The 5,718-nt window shown below is 34.5% G+C and overlaps 2 long non-coding RNA genes across 2 annotated transcripts; one reads left to right on the forward strand and one right to left on the reverse strand.

Annotated features, from left to right (window-relative positions):
- Positions 1–2,858: 2,858 nt before the first annotated feature.
- LOC113099562 (uncharacterized) lies at positions 2,859–4,939 on the reverse strand. Its single transcript, XR_003289481.1, has 3 exons — positions 4,866–4,939; positions 3,523–3,597; positions 2,859–3,251 (listed from the first exon to the last, which is right to left on the reverse strand). It is a non-coding gene; the product is annotated as an uncharacterized LOC113099562 (long non-coding RNA).
- Positions 3,560–4,914, forward strand: LOC113099563 (uncharacterized). The gene is made up of 3 exons (XR_003289482.1): positions 3,560–3,609; positions 3,703–3,756; positions 4,884–4,914. It is a non-coding gene; the product is annotated as an uncharacterized LOC113099563 (long non-coding RNA).
- Positions 4,940–5,718: the final 779 nt, after the last annotated feature.

Genomic DNA, 5,718 nt, shown 5'->3' on the forward strand with positions numbered 1-5,718 from the left:
TATTAAAAACATTAATAAACAAACACTGCGCAAATAGAAATTTTTAACAATAATAATGGACTTTAAGATTGAGTATTTCAGCACTTTTTATTCAGTGATGCCCCGAATTAAATCATATTTCTGATGAAAATGGTAGGCCTGTAAACTTATTTCAGAAATCCAAAATAGATACAAAGATTTTTTTTTAATAATCAATTTTTTAATAGATTATCATCTTGAAGATTCTTATTTTTCATTGTCCCAGTAAAGCAAACATGAAAACAATATCGTCAGAACACAGAAAGGTATACAGGTTTGAAACATGAGGGTGAGTAAATGACAGAATTTTCATTTTTGGGTAAACTCAGTATTTTCAGTATTTTGTAATTGGTATTTTAGTTTGGTTAACAGATGCTAAACTGTTCAAAAACAATAAAATGTACTAAATCAGAACATGCCTCTTTTTTTTGCATATGTCCACAAATAATGTGTTATTGTTTGTGATGTACTCTTGATTAAGATGTTTTATGGACGTTCAGGTCTGACTGGACCGATCTTGAACTTTTGTCAAGACGTGTTAAACCTCAAGACATAATTGATTGCCTTTCACGATGTTACACAGTGGGTGTGTGGTTATTTTATATGCAGGCTTATATGTACACACACTTAAACTATGCAGCAACGCATTTAAACATCCAGAAGACAACGACATCCAGAAGACGACACATTTAGACGTCCAGGGACGTGCAGTTCACGTCTAGAAGACGTCAAAGACGTCGGTTCAACTTTCATTTTGGAACTATTTTTCAACCATGACGGGACGGGTCGGACGGACGTCTTTTCAACGGTCAAAAGACGTCCGAATGTTTACTGGGTTGTGTCATGACAAATGTCATTCTTGTTTTGTAAAGACATTGTAAAGCAAACACTATCTGTTGTGAGTGGTTTTAGGTCACTGATGAGAGAGAAAATGTGTTTGTTTGTTAAAAGCTTTTGCTAGTGTTAACATCTGTTGTTCTGTATGGTGTTTTGGTAGTTTTAGTGCATTTTTGATGTGAAATTAACTGCTGTGTCAAGATGAAATTTGATCACGAGAAATGTGTGAAGACCTTAAAAAGTTAAGTATTGAGAAATGTGCCCTTATGAAACAAAAATATACTGCAGTATTTTGGAAAATATCATGTAATATATTAGGCATATATTCTTATATATATTTATTTTTTACAATATATTGCAATATATTGAAAGCGGCAATCATTTGTATATTTTGCAATATATTATATAATATATGTATCATCAATATATTATTAAATGTATTCAAATATATAAAATATTAGAAAATAAAAAGGGAAAATAATATATTACAATATTTATCACTATATATTTTAAGAAATATATTGGTTAATATATTTTCCTTTCGTAAGGGTGTCCAAGCGATTAAAAAAAAAAAAAAAGAAAAAAGGTTGAAATCCCTGTGAACTGCAAAGTGACAGACTAATGGTGAAAAGTTCAGCACTCAGCTATGATCACTTTAAGAGACGAGGAACGCATCCAATATAATACACATCCCATTTTTCCCCTCAACTGTTTACTTAAGAAATAACTGACAGTTTTTTTGAGTTTAATTTCCAAGGTGGATATTTTGACATATTTTGTATGTATTTGTCGGCACAAGAGAAAAAAATAAGCAAATTCGATGTTCAAGTGTTTTGAGACGCCTTTCTCTTCGCAAAAGAGAGTTCGGTTCAGTGTCGCTGTCCGTGATATGCGGCTCTCTCTCTCTCTCTCTCGATGTCTCTCGTGCGCACTGAACACCAGTGACCAGCTACTCTGTTCAGCTTTTCCGCGTCTTGTGTTTGGATGCTTTAATGTTTAAATCAATGAGCGGTAAAACATGTGAAAAAGATAAGCTTTCGTGATGATGCGCAGCAGTGGCCCGTCAACTGTCCTGAGCATCTTTTTAGGCTGGTCTCAGCGAGTCAGTTATATAAAATATCAAGGTGAAAGTCATCATAGCTTGCTTAGTATAGACCCTGCTCCCAACCAAACTTTGAGAATAGATTAACAGCGATAATTCATAATTAAGGTTGAACCACTATAGTCCTTATTTTTTTTCTGGGCCTTGAGGTAGTAGTTGCAAAGCTGTCTATGCAGGATCAGAGTTCTCTCAGATTTCATCAAAAATATCTTAACTTGTGTTCTGAAGATGAACAAAGGTCTTACAGGTTTGGAACAACATGAGGGTGAGTAATTAAAGACATAATTCACATTTTTTGGGTGAACTAACCCTTTAAGGAGAAATAAAGCAGAAAAGTTATTGAGCACATTTCTATGAGTATTTGCTACATCACACAAAGAGGCAATGAATGTGTGCAGTTGTTCTTTTTATCTTTTTTTTCCTAGAAAGAAAACAAGTACAGATCATATATACACTCATCAGATGAAGAGGCAGCAGAACCACCCATTAAAAAAAGAAAAGCTGCAAACAAAACAAGTGTTCCACCTGCACCAAAACCTCCAGCCATTCCAAAACTAAAAAAAAAGGTAAATGGAAAATAATAATGATAATAATAATAATAATAGTAATAAAAAAATGAATGGGTCAACATGAAGATTTAACAACCACATAACAATGGAATTAGAAAGATGGCAGCATTGTTATTTTATTTTTTACATAAAGATTGGTAGCTATATTAGTAAAATCTGTTGACTTCAACAATCTTGTCACATTCAATATTTTGGTTTAAGAAAAAGAAAAATATTGAAAATATCAAATATGATTCAGGAAAGTTTCTGAATTTTGGATGATCTGACACAAAATGACCCAGTATGTAGTAAGATTAAAGGTGTTTAACAGACAGAACACAAAAAAAAGTTACATTTCTATTATCAGGTCCTATTGTGCAACCTCAGGTTTCACAGAGCAGAGCAGTAAATGCTCTCAGCAACTGTAAGTCTAAACTTTATATTTTATCTTAATTTCATTTTTATATCCAAATCTACATTGTTTAATAAAAGTTACAACTATCCAATTGTTGAAGCATACAGCTGCACTGCTTGGTCCTATTTTGTGTGAATAAATTCTAAGAATCACCAGTGTACCCATTTTTAAAGGTGATTTTTAATTTTAGCATATGGAATGCCACTAATGATTCCCCCATTTGTCAACAGCATGTGTCAATCAGCAACAAAGGGACACGGAAGACCAACAACAGACCTGGTGTGAGAGTCTCCCCAGCTTCCAAGGTAAATAATTAGTTGTATTAGGCTAGCTGGAAAGATAAATCATAGATCATGTCATTCTAAACCCAAAAACTTTTTAAAATATTCAATGAACTCAGGGATTTCTGTTCCTACATTTTCATAGTCCATACAGAGATTGTAGAAGTAACGGATACAATATGAGTGGCTTAATTCCAATCTTCTAAAGATTCATAATCGCTTCATACAATTAACACATTTTTGTTTTTTTATATGTAAGCAACTGTCCCTTTAAGATTATGAACCGTCATTACTCCACTTAAACTGCTTGATTCAACTTACCTACTCCACTTTTCTCAGCTCCACTGCGTATGTCTCAGCCAGACCATGATGGAGACAGCTGGTGTGTTGCTCACCCTAACACACAAGGTAAAAGCATCATCAGGGATAAAGGAAATCTGAAACATTTTACAACATTTAAATACATCTAAAAAATTTTACAAAATTGTGTTCAATCCATAGAGCACACGTTTGCTGTCCTGAGACCCTCAGGGGACCACCAAGGAAGAGGCCAGAGTAAGTTCATTACACAAATCCACTCAAGTCATTTTTTTAATTTGTAATTTATTTTAATTTTTAATTTTTTTAATTTGACACCCTTCACAGATCCTTCTATTATTTAATAGAAAAGGAGTGGCTCATTATTATTAATTTTTTTTACCATTTTGGGCACTCTTTATACATACTGCAGACACAAAAGTTTTCCACAAAAGTAAATGTAAATGTGAATTTTGTGGCATTAACGTGGCATGACAGATCCGAGTTCAAACTGCAATTGCAATGTATCAATGTACATTAAAATAACTGCAAAGTAGATACATAGATACATACATGGATAGATACATGGATCAAGTATCTAAACAATGCTGCGAGTGGGGCTTGAGGAAGTGACGTCAATTGCATCTGCACAGTGAGACATAGGGAACAGAAATACTGCAAAATAATAATAATAAAATAACGCGACTAAATGAGATGAAAAAACGTATAACATTGTTTCGTTTTGGTGAACAAAAATGAAGACATTTTAGCATAGTTTTTATTTTGTAAACCACATTTAGTCTTGTTTTTATTCGTCAACAATACTGCATTATACAATTAATTATAGTCATTGTCACATGACCAGCATTTACGTTGCGTTTCGACTCATTTTCGTCACATGATAAAGGTTAGTTGACGACGATATATAGTCGTAATTTTCATTGACAAAAGCAACACTAATGCCAACCCACCAAACGAATATTCAAATAATCAAATATTCTGGTCCAGCCCTACTTGACAGTGATTTATATTTCATTAAATAATAGTATAAGCAAAATTCACATACGGTTTCATTGCATTTGTTTAAAATGTATTGTAGTATTTTGCAAATCACATGGGTAGAGTTCTTTTTACTGTGTGGATGACCGTCAGCCTCCACCGAAGGCCGTTTTTGACCCAGGAAAAACCCTGGACTTCAAACATCATGACCACCAACCCCAATGCCCCTCAAATTTTTTTATACTGATCTGCATGATTTCACATGGCTCATGATTTTACACCCCAAAAAAATAAAACGTAATTCTGGCTACTGAGTGTGTTGCAGGCCTTAGTTTGTTAATTTGCAAAATGTAACAAGCAAATCTCACCCACTCCATCTTTCTCAGCTCCAGTGGGCATCTCTCAGGTAGACCATCATAGCGACAGCTGGAGTCCTCATCCACCTGACACACAAGGTAAAAGAACATTAAATAGAATAAAGATTATTATTCTTTCCATTGACTTCCATTAATATGCATGCGAATGCATCAAGCCGGAAGCGCAAGTTGTTTGAAAAGTTTTGCATTTCGCTGCATTTCAAAGTTCCAATCTTGGTGACTCTTGACTTGCGAATTCACATCACGTGAAACTGTATCACCATTAGCAGTTTGATACATCACAGCAAAAAATTTAAAACTGCAGCGCTGAGAGAAAGTGGAGTAGATTGTGTGTTTTTACCTTTTAAATGTATTATTATGCATTGTGTGTTGATTTTAAGTGTTTTTTTTAAACAACACTGCAGAGTATGACATTCATATCATAATTGTTGCTGCGTCCAAGGAAACTTTGCAAGCTCAAAGTCTAGTGTGACCGCAGCATTCACAACCCTTCACACAATCTAAAACAGAATAATATTTTGTGTTTAATCCGTAGAGCACACCTTTACTGTCTTGAGACCCTCAGGTGACTACCAAGGAAGAACACAGAGTAAGTTACATTTGATCGTTATAACAGTGTTGTAATCTGAAATGACACAAATGGACACATGATAAAATGATGATCTACTATGAATAGCTGGGTAAGAAGGGTTTAAGACAGCTGCAGCAGAGTTCAGCTCCAACCCTTATTAAAACTAACCTGCCTGTAGATTTCTAGTAACCCTTCAGACCTTGAATAGCTTGTTCAGGTGTGCAGGGCTGTGGCTCTTCAGGACCGCCGTTTGCCACCCCTGGTTTAGGAGCA

Source organism: Carassius auratus, unplaced genomic scaffold (genome assembly GCF_003368295.1).
Source record: "Carassius auratus strain Wakin unplaced genomic scaffold, ASM336829v1 scaf_tig00216964, whole genome shotgun sequence".
Classification (NCBI taxonomy): domain Eukaryota; kingdom Metazoa; phylum Chordata; class Actinopteri; order Cypriniformes; family Cyprinidae; genus Carassius; species Carassius auratus.